We start from the raw sequence: 12,561 nt of genomic DNA, 5'->3' as shown, positions 1-12,561 counted from the left end.
GTCATCCAGCCACATGTGGATTGACTCCCTGAGCCAAGTTCTTCCCTGCAGCTAATTCCATGAATTAAAAAAAAAACCCAAACGTAGCTTCTCTTGGGACTACTGCTACATCTTACTAGAAAGACTCAAAGGCAATTTTTCAAAGCCATCAAAAGGAATGCACTGTTTAATAAAACTGCAGAATACAGTATGCATCTTGCTTTACCAATGTGTCTATAGCTTAGGTTCTGTCTATTCCAGCCATTCCTCTCTACCACTCACACATGAATAAGCCAGTATGTTTGGGTTTCTTGTTAATGAAACTATGTTATTTTTCGCTTGATGTTGTTTTATGCCATTGCCTGCATATTTCTTGGAAAGTATTTTAGCTCGGGTCATTGTTTTGCCTTTACTGTTAACAGTTCTTTAGAAAAAAGGAAAATGGAAAAAAAAAAAAAGAAGTCCTTGCATATGCAGCAGTTTAATTGTGCATCTGCAGCAGTCTGTGTGAAACAGGAAGACAAGGTATTACCCACATTATTGTAAGTCTTCAGTGCTGCTTTGGCTAATGTGAAGTAATTTCTACTGGAAATGTTTAGTGTAAGACACAGTTTTTATGTGTTCTGCAGTGTCTTATTGGAATGAGGCTTGCCTAATAATCACATCTTTTTCAGAAGCTCTTATAAGCATCTGTCTGCAGAAGAACTGCATCTAGAAGCACTAACTTTTCTCTTAGGTAGGGACTTTGTGGAAGAGATCTTGTTGAAGCATAAGCTCTCTGTGTGAAGCTGCAGAGGAGAGACACCAGAGGGCAGCGGTGGCATTTAAGAATGGCAAAACTTTTGGGTTTGTCCAGTAATGGGGTTTGCAAAGAAAACCATAGATAATGAAAACTGATTATTTCTTTATGACTCTTGTTCAGCCTACTCTGAACAGATCTGAGGAGGTCAGCAATAGGGTAATTCCTTTCCCTAATTCCAAAGCTTTTAAAAAATTTTTGAAAAGAATGGAAAAGCGCCTGAAAAATACAATATGCTGGTTTTTGTGATGTAAACTATTAGGTAATCTTAATGTATTGCAGAATAGGGAGTCGTCTTTGCCTCCCCACTAACCCTGCAGGTATGAATTTCAGAGGTTAGCTAAGTTATGCTGTATGCTATATATACAGTAAAAATAATATCTGTCTATATGATTTCATACTATATAATGATAAATACGGTTTTCTTACGGATACAGGGTGAGGATACAAAAGAATAAATTCAGTGGTGTGTGGGGAGGGTACACCGGTACCTGCTGAAACAAATGGACCACTCCTTGTATTTTCTCGCCTTGCAACTCAAGAAGTCTTCAGCAACAGATATTTCTTCCTGAACCACACTTTAAGGCCTTTTTTCAATCCTTTTTAATTCAGCCTTAAGTAGAGCTGATTACTATATATCATACAATACTCTCTGTGTGTGTATATAGCTACATAAGGATTATGTATTCTAACCACACCTGCATGGTGAGTTATCAGTGAAATTAGGAGTTCTGCCCAGCACCAGAAATTCAAAACAATACTTGACCATGAAAATAGTATGATTTACATGCTATGTGATTAAGAGGGTTAATGGGTTGGAAACAAACCACTGAAGTTTTCTAAAATGCAAAATCAGGGGTTTTGAAACACACCCTCTTCTTAACCAGTGTTTTGGGCGTTTTGTGTAGTTTGCTTATTTTGTTTTGAGAAATGAACATGATCTAAAAAAAAAAAAAAGATTATTTGTTTGGGGTTTTTTTCTTCTCTCCCTTCTATCCATAAAATTAGTGTGCAGTCTTTTTATTTCACTTCAACTGATGTTTGAGAAGTAGGCTTGGATTTATTTTGTATGAATCTGATTTGTGCTTAATGTCAAGTGCTGGAACTGTTGCCTGTAATGGGCCGTATTTGAGATGTGGTTGTGATTTTTTGAAAACCTCCACTAACTGGTGAAAAGTTATAACTCAGAGATGTATAATGAGTTATCTTTGGTTTTAAACATGGGCTTGAGACTGAGAGTTGAGTGCCAGGACTTGTTCTTAGCATTTACTGTCTTGCTAGTGATTATAGGTAGTTTGCTTTAGGGGGAACATAGGACTCACAGATCGGATTAGCCTGAGATCCATCCAGTAAAGTATCTGTCTCTGAGAATAGGAGGTAACACAGCATTTCAGAAGAAGGTGCAAGAATTTTTTTTGGAGCCAGGTCTGCAGGAACCTGTTTTCAACACTGGATCTTATACTAATGACCGGTCTGAACTGTCAAGAACTTGCTGTCTCAGTGTATAGTATGATATTAACCTGGAGGCCCACAAAGGTCTAAAACTGTTTTTGAATCTTGATAGATCCAGTCTTACATCTATTTGTGTAATGTAAAAGGCATTTTTTTTTCACTGTAGTTTTGAATTTCCTACCATTTTTTATCATTGGAATTAATTTGGTCTAGTGTTATGTGAAAGGAAGAACAGTATCTCCTGAATATTCAGTATGTTCTGTGTTTGTATCACGTCTCCTCTTACTCATCTTTTTTATGATAGCGATTCACTGTCTTTGCTATTCCAGAGCTCTAATTATGCTTGCTGTCCTCTGAATCTCCTCTAATTTTGCAGAATACTTTCAGAGATCCTTCTGTCTTCTTCAGTTCCTTGCTTCCCATTCTCCTGTCATGTATATTTAAGCTTTAAGCTACTCAAGGTGTTAACAATGGAAGCCTTTAAAATTATAATTAAAGTAACATCTGATAAAATATACCCATGGTTCTTCCAAGGGATATCCTATAGAAAGTATTATTAATCTGTTTGCACTCTGAACAGGATATAAATAGCATTATTTAGAGTATGAGGAGAAAAGGTAGGAAAGCTCTGTAAGGGGAACATCTATTTTGAGTTCAGCACAGTAGCTGTGCTTTGAGGAAGATGTCTGGTTCCATTACACAGCAAAAGGCTGACTATTTTTACAACTTTACCACATCTGCATGTTGGATGCATGCAGTCTGTTCATTGCAGTGGGGAGAGCCAAAACAAATACCGACTGCTAAGAGGTAGGCTCAGAAAATGTCTTTTCACCTCTGTGTATTTGAGTTTGGGGGAGTAAATTAATATAACTTTCTACACGCTCCTCAGTAGTTTGATTAACGAATGTGGAAGTGCAGCACACTGATCACATCCTTTTTCCAAGTTCTCATCAGTAGAGGAAGAAACATTTTCTTTTTGCAAAGTAGGGGAAGAAAATAGTGAGTCGTAGTCCCAGCTGCAGTACTGCTTGACATAGAGATGCATCACTTGTCACTGACCTGCACTTCTTTCTGGTAGTGCATATCCTGCCTCGGCTAAGCATTAAATTTACTGGGGTACAAAGAATGGACTGAGGTGAAGATTGCTCGTTTCTTTTATCTGGATACTAAATGACTCACTGTGCTATAAGCCTTGATCAAGTGTAGGACGGTAACATTGTTGATTGGATTTCCCTAGTGCTAGTTTACACATACCTAGTTCTATCTAGAGAAATTACCTTAAAAGGTCAGTTTGTGGCATTTGCCAAACTTTCTCTTATTTTTGAGGCTCAATAATGAGAAAATCTCTAATAACACTTTCATAGAGGATAGCGTTTATGAGGCCTGGGTTTGGGTTTACAACTGCAAAAGCTTATCTGCTCCGAGACAGATTCAAAGCTGTATACAATCCTGTCAGTCTCCAAAGGCACCCTAACATGACTGAAGAGCTGCTTAAGTCTGCTGTGATGTGTAGTCATATGGCGGTTCGTCATGTCCGATTGAACCTGCTGCATGTAAGGCTGGCTACAGTCATTGCTGAATCCACACCGTACAAGGGTCTTGCATCAGTCCACCGAGGAAAAGGTTGTAATTTGGTTTGCAGGGAGAAATGTTTTTTTCTCCTGTGACTTTGCAAGTGAGACTTTAATGGCTGATGCCACTCTGTCTCAGAGACAAGTTTCAAATGGTCTCATCCTAGAGAGCTGCCCAGAGAAGCTGTGGCTGCCCCATCCCTGGCAGTGTTCAAGGCCAATTTGGAGGGACCTGTAGCAACATGGCCTAGTGGAAGGTGTCCCTGCCTATGGCAGTGGGGTTGGAACTGAACCTCTAAGATCCCTTCCAACCCAAACCATGCTGTGATTCTAGTGATTTTCCACGGCCAGGTTTTTGTGAAATACATTTACCAGTATGCAAAAAATGCATGGCAAAAGGTGCTCCCACCAATCCTATAGAGCAGATTTTAAAACAATGCTGTGTGAAGCATATCAGTAACAGGGTTGAAGGAATCCAGATCTTACAGAGGTAAGTTGATCTCTTTAATTTTCCTTTCAGAACCTGAAATCTGATTTGTATGAATTAAAAACAGGAAGAATCTAAACTTTATTTGTATTTCTTTCCATCTTTGTACTTGAATTCATATCAGTTCCATTCACCTTCCCCTAATGCACCTCTTTTTCCTTCTCTTATCACTCTATTTTATTCACCTAACACAGACAGAAATCAGCAAAGCAGCAGTGCAGGAAGGAATGGAGCCTGGGCTCACCCTCAGTAAAACTAGGGGTCATCAGAGAACTTCTGGAGAAATTCCCTTCGTCTCTGCATACTGGCAGAAGAGTGTTCATAGAAGACAGTGAACAGATGGGGGAACACACAGCTTAGGATATGCAATATGCAGGTGGAAGGAAGTAAAGGAACTGAGCTGACCTGGAGAAAAACTAGCAAAGAAAAAGCCTTAGGAGCACATCCTGTCTTGTTTGCAGGCATGTCATGTTTGCCTGTGTGAGCACATATGCGTTATGTCTGGATTTAAAGCTTCCTAGTCATCAGGCTTGCATTCTTTTTAGTGTTTGTTATCCGATCTAATAGATGTTTCTCTACATTCTGAATTAACAGACAGATTCATATACATGCATGTGAAATGAATGAGCATGTATGTACTTTAGTGCATGAAGGTACCTCCTTCTATCTGCCTGTTCTTTGCAAGGGGTCTTCTAAGAATGTGCATTTTTGAGATTTACAGTCTCCCATCAGAACCTCAAGTAAGTGTGATCCCCTGCAAGACTTCTGGGGATGCTTCCAGCCCTGAGTCCTTAATGGCTGTTCTGATTACAGTGATAAGATACTGCATGGGTTTGTACAAAAAGCTGCAAGAAAGTGTTGCAGTTTCTTAAGGCAGTAACATAAAAGACTGGTATAGCTCATTAAATATATGATAGCAGTAGTTTCAATTTATATGTGGAAACAGAATCTCCCCAGAAAAACTAAATAACTGTGGAGACCCAAGCCACAGTGGAATTCTAAAGTAATCCCCTAAAGTATTGTGGAGTTGCTATGGAAACATGCAGGTGCTCAGACTGATAGTGTGGAATAAAAAGATCATTTCTAATTATCTGGGTGAAAAAAAAAATAAAAGAATGATGCTTTTCCACATAACTACTGTATGTATTGTCATAACTAAAGACAAAAAGGGCACAGTTGTACGATAGTTTTTTACTGTTTGGGGTTTCTGCCCTGTAACACTTTTCAAGTCTTCCTGCTAAAAGGAATAAACAAGTATTTCTGAAAGTCAATAGTCTTAATAACCATTCTAGATCTGTGCTGCTAGAAGAGAGAATTGGAATTCTCTGAGCATGGAGGTACTTCCGCTGTTGTGACTTTAAAGGAATTGGATTAATTGTTGATGGCAACTACAAAGGCCATGTGGATTCTCACAGTCTGGCTCTGTGTGCAGGGCATGGGGCAGCTCTTTCTGCAGGCCCATCAGGATCTTCAGCTAAGTGTGACATGCACTTCTAGGTGCATATTCCTCAACTATGGTTTTCCCTTAACTTTTAGCCAGAGATGTCCAATTAGCAAAGTGGAGATGTTCTGTTCCCATAGTTTTTTAAAAGCCTCTCCTACTCAGATCAAACTGCAGCGCTAGCTAGGAGAATTTGACTTCCATCTGAATGGCCTTCAGCTCGTGTTTATTCTTTCTTCCCTGTTTTTAAAATTAGCTGCAAATTTGGAATGGAAAATGGGAATGTATGCAAAGGCTTAAGTTCGCATTTTCTACTGAGAGCTGTGAGGCACACAGAAGCTTTAATCCAAGCTCTGCAGCCCTGTGTTCAAGAGGTTGTGGCTGAGACTTTTAACTCAGGAACTGACTAGACAAGCTTTCTGAGGAAATAGTGTCAAGTAATAATTGCAAAGCACAGGGATGGTTTATTTCTGCAAAGGAATTTAGGCACTTTGCTCCGCTTGAGAATTAAGGGTGTTGTACTGGTGGCTTATTGCAGCTGCTTTCATTTCAGGCCTAATCATTAGTTATTCTAGTTTGCCAGGAAAATCTGCCCTCTGCTCCACTGTGTTTATAAATTTCTACTTCTGTTCCAGCTGTGTCTACAGGCTCCTTCCCTAGTATGGCACATAGTACTGGCTGGTGGGCTATGCTGTTCCCACAGTGGGATACAGTCCTAGCCTGAAAAGTAGTTAATAAACCCCACAACAAAACAGATGGAGAGTATGAAGGCAATAAAAAGCCTCCTCTGAGATAAACCCATGGCCTCAAGGTAAGCCAGCAGTATAGCTTAGGATGGAAAAGGATTATTTTTATAAGGCAGCATTTTGATACATAGCCTATCAAGAGGACATAAGTATCATCACATATGCATGTTACCATACCATATCTTATCAGGGGGTACAATCTAATCATCTGTTTTTCAACTTTGGTCTACACAGGACAAAAAAGGAGCTGCAGACGCAGTCTCTTCTTCCCCGGAAGATCGGATGTGTACTCTGTGCGTGGTGCTTCTCACACTGTTGCTACATCGGTGTGCTGGGTCCTAACTGAAATGTAAGGACAGAATTCCAGCCCAGGTTCTCTCTGCTCTGAAAACCTATTGTAACATTATTTTTTGCATCAAAAGGGGTAACTTTACTCATCTTATGCATTTCTCGCTGTTCCCTAAGGGTAAATGTCATCTCCCCAGAGTCCTGTAAATTATTGATGTGAAAAAGCACAGGCTTGGGAGATGAAAAACCTTGATTAGGTTTAGTGAGTGAAATTGCATGTCAAGTCAGGAGCTTTCCTTGTTTTCGATCTGTTTCTTCTGCTTTATTGTCTGTTCTGCACCGACAGCAGCAGCTCAGTGAGGCTGCCTGTCTTCCTGTTCTTTTTCATTTATTTTCAAGTGGGACAGATACCACTTCAGGACAGAGGAAATTTTTCCCGTGGCATTTTCTCACAAAACTCTCACTTTTTTGCTTTTTTCCCCCCATGGGTACAATTCACCACAGTGGTGCAGTTCACCTACTCCAGCATATCTTGTGAGACTCTTGAGATTTCTCTTTGGGAAGAAATAACTAAGACATGCTACTTGCAAAATGAAAGTGAAACATAGCAAGAGAGTGCGGCACCGTTTTAGTACTGGTACCTTTCTGTTTACATTATCTGCTGATAACTCAGTACATGCAGGTGCGTAACTCATACGAAACACGTTATTAAGGTGCTTATAACCCGTCTTCGGGCTTATAGCATACATCCATTTATTAAAAGTTAGAGGGCACCGTACGCAAGAAGCCGGGAGGCGCTCGGGCCCTGCACGAGTGGGGCACCCTCCCTGCCGGAGGCAGCCGCCTCGCTTCCCCGTCCTGCTCCGGGCCACGGCGGCGGAGGCGGGGCGGGGCGGGGCGGTGCGCTGACAGGCAGTCCGGCCGGCCGCGGTAAACAGGAGCCGGGCAGGGAGCTGGGGCTGCCCCGGCCCCGCAGGAGCTCTCCGGCCCGCCGCGTCCGTGGCCCCGGGCATGGGCAGCAGTAGCAGCCGTCGCAGCCGGAGGAGGAGCCACTGGCCCGGGCCCTGTGCGGGGCACCAAGGTAAGCTTGGCCGCCGCACTGGCCGCGAGGAGTCGTCGCCACCGCTTCCTCCGCGGGGGCTGAGCTGGGTCCGGCCGTGCGGGGAGGCCGGGCCAGACGCCGCTGCTGGGAGTGAGGCCGTGCTGCTGCGGTGGCACGGGGCGGCTGCCCTCCGTGCAGCTCGGCCGGTGCAGGGGGCTCCTGGCCAGGGGCCGCTGCCCTGCGGCCGCCGCTCGTCCCACCCCTGTGGGCGCCACCTCGTCCCCGGGGCCGGCCGCAGGTCCGCCCGCAGGTGAGCCGTTGTCCGAGAGCAGTTCGGGGCCGACGGCAAGCAACAGGCAGCGGTGCGGGGGGAGCCGGAGGGAGCACGGCTGCGGGGGTCACCTCGCCGGGCCGTTGGGGAGGGGTCTGCAAGGGAGCTTCCCGTCGCTGGCCGGTGCGGGGGCCCCGGTCGGAGCGTTGACAGCTGTTCCTCTGAGGGCGCTAGGGGAGCGGCACCTGATTCACCGGTAAGAGGCTTTCCCACCTCCGGGGTCTTTGTCTGCGCAGCCTTGGCTCTTCGATGTGCGTGTTGGCGGTGGGGTATTAGTGCTGCTGAGGAGAAACCGGGAGCGGCTCGGCTGGTGGGAAAGGCACTGTTTGAACCAGGCGTCCGAGTTGGAGGAGGACCCCGATTTGCTTTCAGTTAGCGATGTGGAACGAAGATACACCAGAGGTAAAACCGTACGTGAGATGTGCTGGTCGCAATGTGTTCCTAACAAATCGTGAAGTTTGACGGCAGGCTGAGAAATTGAGTTCTTTTATGCTTCCTGGAGCTACTTGGCAGAGAGAGTAGTGCTGGAGTTGTTCTGAACTGTAACAGTTTAACTTTTCCTGGTTTTGGTAGGCTGGAAGTGCAAGCAAAGCTAGAATTATAACGTGCCAATGTGAAACCAGTTTGTTTGGAATTGCAGTGCAGGAGGGCACACAGCTGAGGCTCTGCAGTTGGCAAAGGAATTGTAAGCACAGCAAATCTGTGTGGTAACCCAGCAGCATAAACATAGCAGGGACAGTTTAGGTAGAGCTTGAGTGGAGGTGGAAAGAGGTCTTGAAAGGAAGATGGGGGCGGAAGAGGAGAGCTGGTCTGGCAATAACACTTCAGCTGAAGCAGCAACACTATGAAGTTTTGCTACTGAAATTAGTGCTGGAGTACTGTCAGACGAGGCTCAGGTTGATCCAGTAATAGCCCTACTCAGAAATATTCAGAGGAAAGTTTTTCTGAAAAACGTGTCAAACCTAAGATGTTTTCTTCGAGATCTGCCAGCTCTGATGAGCTTACATTGATGCAGTGTTCTACTAAAGCTTCCTCTGGACCAGGATTGCTGGAAACACAGAGGGTCCTGTCTCAAGGCTGTGCCCAGCACCCAGGGTAACCCCTGCTGAGGGGGTGTTGGCAGCTTTTCAGCTGTGGCCCAGACCATTTGTTGCCAAACTCCCCAGCACAACCCTGTTTCAAGGAGAGTGAGATGTTCCCCAGGATTTGATTCTGCTATGGTTGCTGAAACTGATAGGACTGCTGCAGCCTGAACAGCTGCCCCTGCATTGGGGACTTCGTGTGACTTTGGGTACAGTCTGATGTGAGCTTAAAAAAAATCACAGTTCACTGAGTGTTACTGCTATGGTGTTGGGTTTTTTGTTGTTGTTCTTTTACCTTGGCTTTCAGCTAGCACAAGTCAGCAGTTTCGCTTATAAACTAGTTGAAAAGAAACAATTTTCTGTTTGGGGTGTCACGTTGGAAGAAAGGCTGCAATCCTTTTATGACTCAGTGTATGAATATGTTGCCAGAATTGGTGGAGGTGTCCAGATGAGGCAGTTATGATTCCAGTGCTAGAAAATCCACTTACTCTCTGGTTGCTTTTGCCCAGTCTTAAATGTTATGAAGATAGATTAATTCACCAAGCTGGGTGAACTTTTCATATTTTCAGGATGAGATTAAAAAAAGCCCAAACAGCAAAACAAACAAAACCACAAAAAACCCTCCTTTTATCTTAGGTCTAACCTTTGGACAAGCAGCTCTCCCATGTTCAAGGGTGAAAGGGTTCAGTCTTCCCAGCTGCTGAGGCTGTCACACGTACTTAGGGCAATGCTTCCAAGTCTCTCCTCTGCCAGCGTGATTTCCTTACTGCTTTTCCAGACACTGATATTAGTGGGGGAGGCTGATCATTGCAGGAGTGTGACAGCTCCCAGTAGTAATGCCGCTCAAGGAAGGAGTGGTAGGTGGTTCTATCAAGTCCTGAATTGATTCTGCTGCTTAAGAAAAAGAAGTTTACTGCTATGGGTCTTTCCTGAATAACCCCTCAAAAGCAGTCATCCCAATGCAGCTCACTGATAGCCAGCTTTGGAGGTGGTGAAGTGTAGAGTGAGCATGGCTGTTTGCCAGAAAAATGAAAACAGGAATGAAGTGTCCTTCTTTTAATTTTCTTCTTACATATATTTTAATAATATATTCCTAATATTATTATTGTTATTAGTTTTGTTCTGGTTGTGCCCATCCTCCCGTCCCCCCAAAATATGAGGAATGTTGATCCTGTAGAAACGTCTCTCTAGAGTTCTGTAAGAGGCTGTAGCCGGGCTGCTTTAGAAAATGAACAGGCTTTGAAGGAAGGTGCTTGCAGGCAACCTGGACATCATTGTACTTAGACTGTGTCTGCATGTGGCAGACAAAGAATGAATAGGAAAATTGTAGAAGGCTGTAAAGAATGGAAAACTACGAGTCTGGTAAAAACTACAGTTCTAGGGCGTAAGGTATCAGAGGGTGAATCTTCCTGGGGAACAAGCTATCCAGTTATTGTCTGCTCCAGTTCTTTCTCTGGGGCATCTACTGCTAGCTGCTGCAGTAACTGAGTGAACCACACGACCCATGCATCTAATTCACTGTATTAATTTCAGTAGTGAGGTAGAACTTGTGTAGGGTTTATTGTGATTTCTGTTTTGCTGACTTGTGCAGTGACTGCAAAGATGTTATGACAGCTTACTTTGGCATAGCAGAGCTGGCATTAAACTTCCTTGGTGGGCTTTGTTGTAAAGTTTCACAGCTCTGGGTCCTTGAAACCCTCTTCACTTAATTAGAGCCAATTTTACTTGTTCTGTTGTCTGAATATTACTGAAAACACCACTTGTCCAAAGAACTCAACATTTCCAAAACAGATTAATTTTTACTGCTTCCCATAATGTATTTGTGGGTCTTTTATCAAGATATCTAGCCACATTCATATGGAGCATTAAAAAAGCCAAATAACAGATTGCATTGTTTTTATTGATTCTGGGATGGACAAGAGCCCTTGGAAGCACAGTCTTTTTTGCAATTAAAGATACACTTCTAACAGCTGTGTTATTCTTAAATGTAACTCATCGCCAGCCAGACAGTTCAGAAACAGCTACAGATAAAACAGCGACATCAGTAGTTTCTAGCCCTTGCAGTTTCTTTCCCCAGGGACCAGGGGGAAGACTGTCCTTTATTTTTGTCCATCTGGTTATCAGGTTTAGGCCTTTTTAAATCACAGATATATGAAAATGACTGTTAAGCTTCTCTGTCTTCTAAAATAGGTGCCCCTCTGGAGTTTACCTTTGGTGCCTGCAGGCAAATAAGGGGAGTGGTAGCTCTTGAATTTACCCATTGACCTGGCAGAATGTTGTGGTTGATTTAAACTGGCTGAAAACAGTGCTGAAAATTTTGTTGCCAGGTATATGTTTAATAGGTGGAAAATATAAAATATTCTAGAAATTGTGGCTGAGATTTTCCACAGTTTGATGTTAACTAATAGATGAGCACTTTATCCCTGGAGACTCATTTAAGGATCCCACTTGTAAGCCTTGCAGAATGTGTGGCCAGAATCAATATGGACTATAGATATTGTCTATTATGGAGTAGGTATATCTGATGTATCAGATAGGTATGCCTTGATACCTTCCCCTTAAAGTTTCTGTGTGTCCTGCAAAAGGAGGACAGAATATGTGTCACCATGTATTCTACAAGTGAGTCTCTCCTTGGGAAAGTAGGCATTGGATTTAGATTGTCACTTAACAGGTAACTGAAAACCACCGGGGGTGAGTTTGTCCCAAGATTTGGCCGTGGCTTCAATAAGATCATGTGTTTACACACCATCAAGGATAAGAGGTTCATTACAGGGAATAAAAATACTCCTGGCTGTTCTTCCCAGAGCAGATAGCTTGACTTCTGTCATGTCCTGTACACAGGATGAGAATCATTTATCTTTGAATCAAAGAGTCAGTTGGATAAGACAGAGGGGAAAGAAACAAAGGATAGATAGAAGGATCTCGCTTAACAAACTAAAAAAGAAGTTTGTTTTTTTTTTTTTAAAAAAAGCAAGTTTTCACGCCAAGTTACTGATTTTTTAAAAACACATATAAGTTGTTGGTGCCTGCTTCCTCTCAAATATACTTCTATACTTCGTTTTTAAAAAGCCTTTCAGTTCTTCTTCATTGTGTGTACTGAGATTGCAAGGGAGAGTACCTGCATAAAAACAAACCAAAGCAAACCCCAAGCAAAACCCAAGCAAACAAATACCCACTTCTTCATAAACAGATAGGCTTCCCCTGGGTCTGATCTGCTGATTCTAATTACCAAAATAATTTATCACTCAGACTTACTTACTGCTAATAACTCTGTGACATTGTTGCAGCTTGAAGAGCGGGGAGAGGGGGGAAATGTGCTTTTGTTCTTGTTGCCAGAGTTAGG

The 12,561-nt window shown here is 43.1% G+C and overlaps 1 protein-coding gene across 2 annotated transcripts in view; it reads left to right on the top strand.

The window, feature by feature from the left end:
• Nucleotides 1-7,778: 7,778 nt before the first annotated feature.
• LOC101868605 (E3 ubiquitin-protein ligase MARCH8) overlaps nucleotides 7,779-12,561 on the top strand; it is a 98,266-nt gene continuing 93,483 nt past the window's right edge. The window contains exon 1 of one of the 2 annotated variants that reach the window (XM_034062390.1): nucleotides 7,779-7,844. The gene's annotated coding sequence lies outside the window, so the exon portion shown is untranslated. Of the gene's footprint in view, nucleotides 7,845-8,410; nucleotides 8,539-12,561 lie in introns of those variants that run through there. The other variant, XM_013130269.3, reaches the window with a different exon arrangement.

This window comes from Melopsittacus undulatus, chromosome 4 (assembly GCF_012275295.1).
Source record: "Melopsittacus undulatus isolate bMelUnd1 chromosome 4, bMelUnd1.mat.Z, whole genome shotgun sequence".
NCBI lineage: Eukaryota > Metazoa > Chordata > Aves > Psittaciformes > Psittaculidae > Melopsittacus > Melopsittacus undulatus.
Note: the sequence above shows the minus strand (reverse complement) of the source record. Positions and strands in the feature narration are given on the sequence as shown.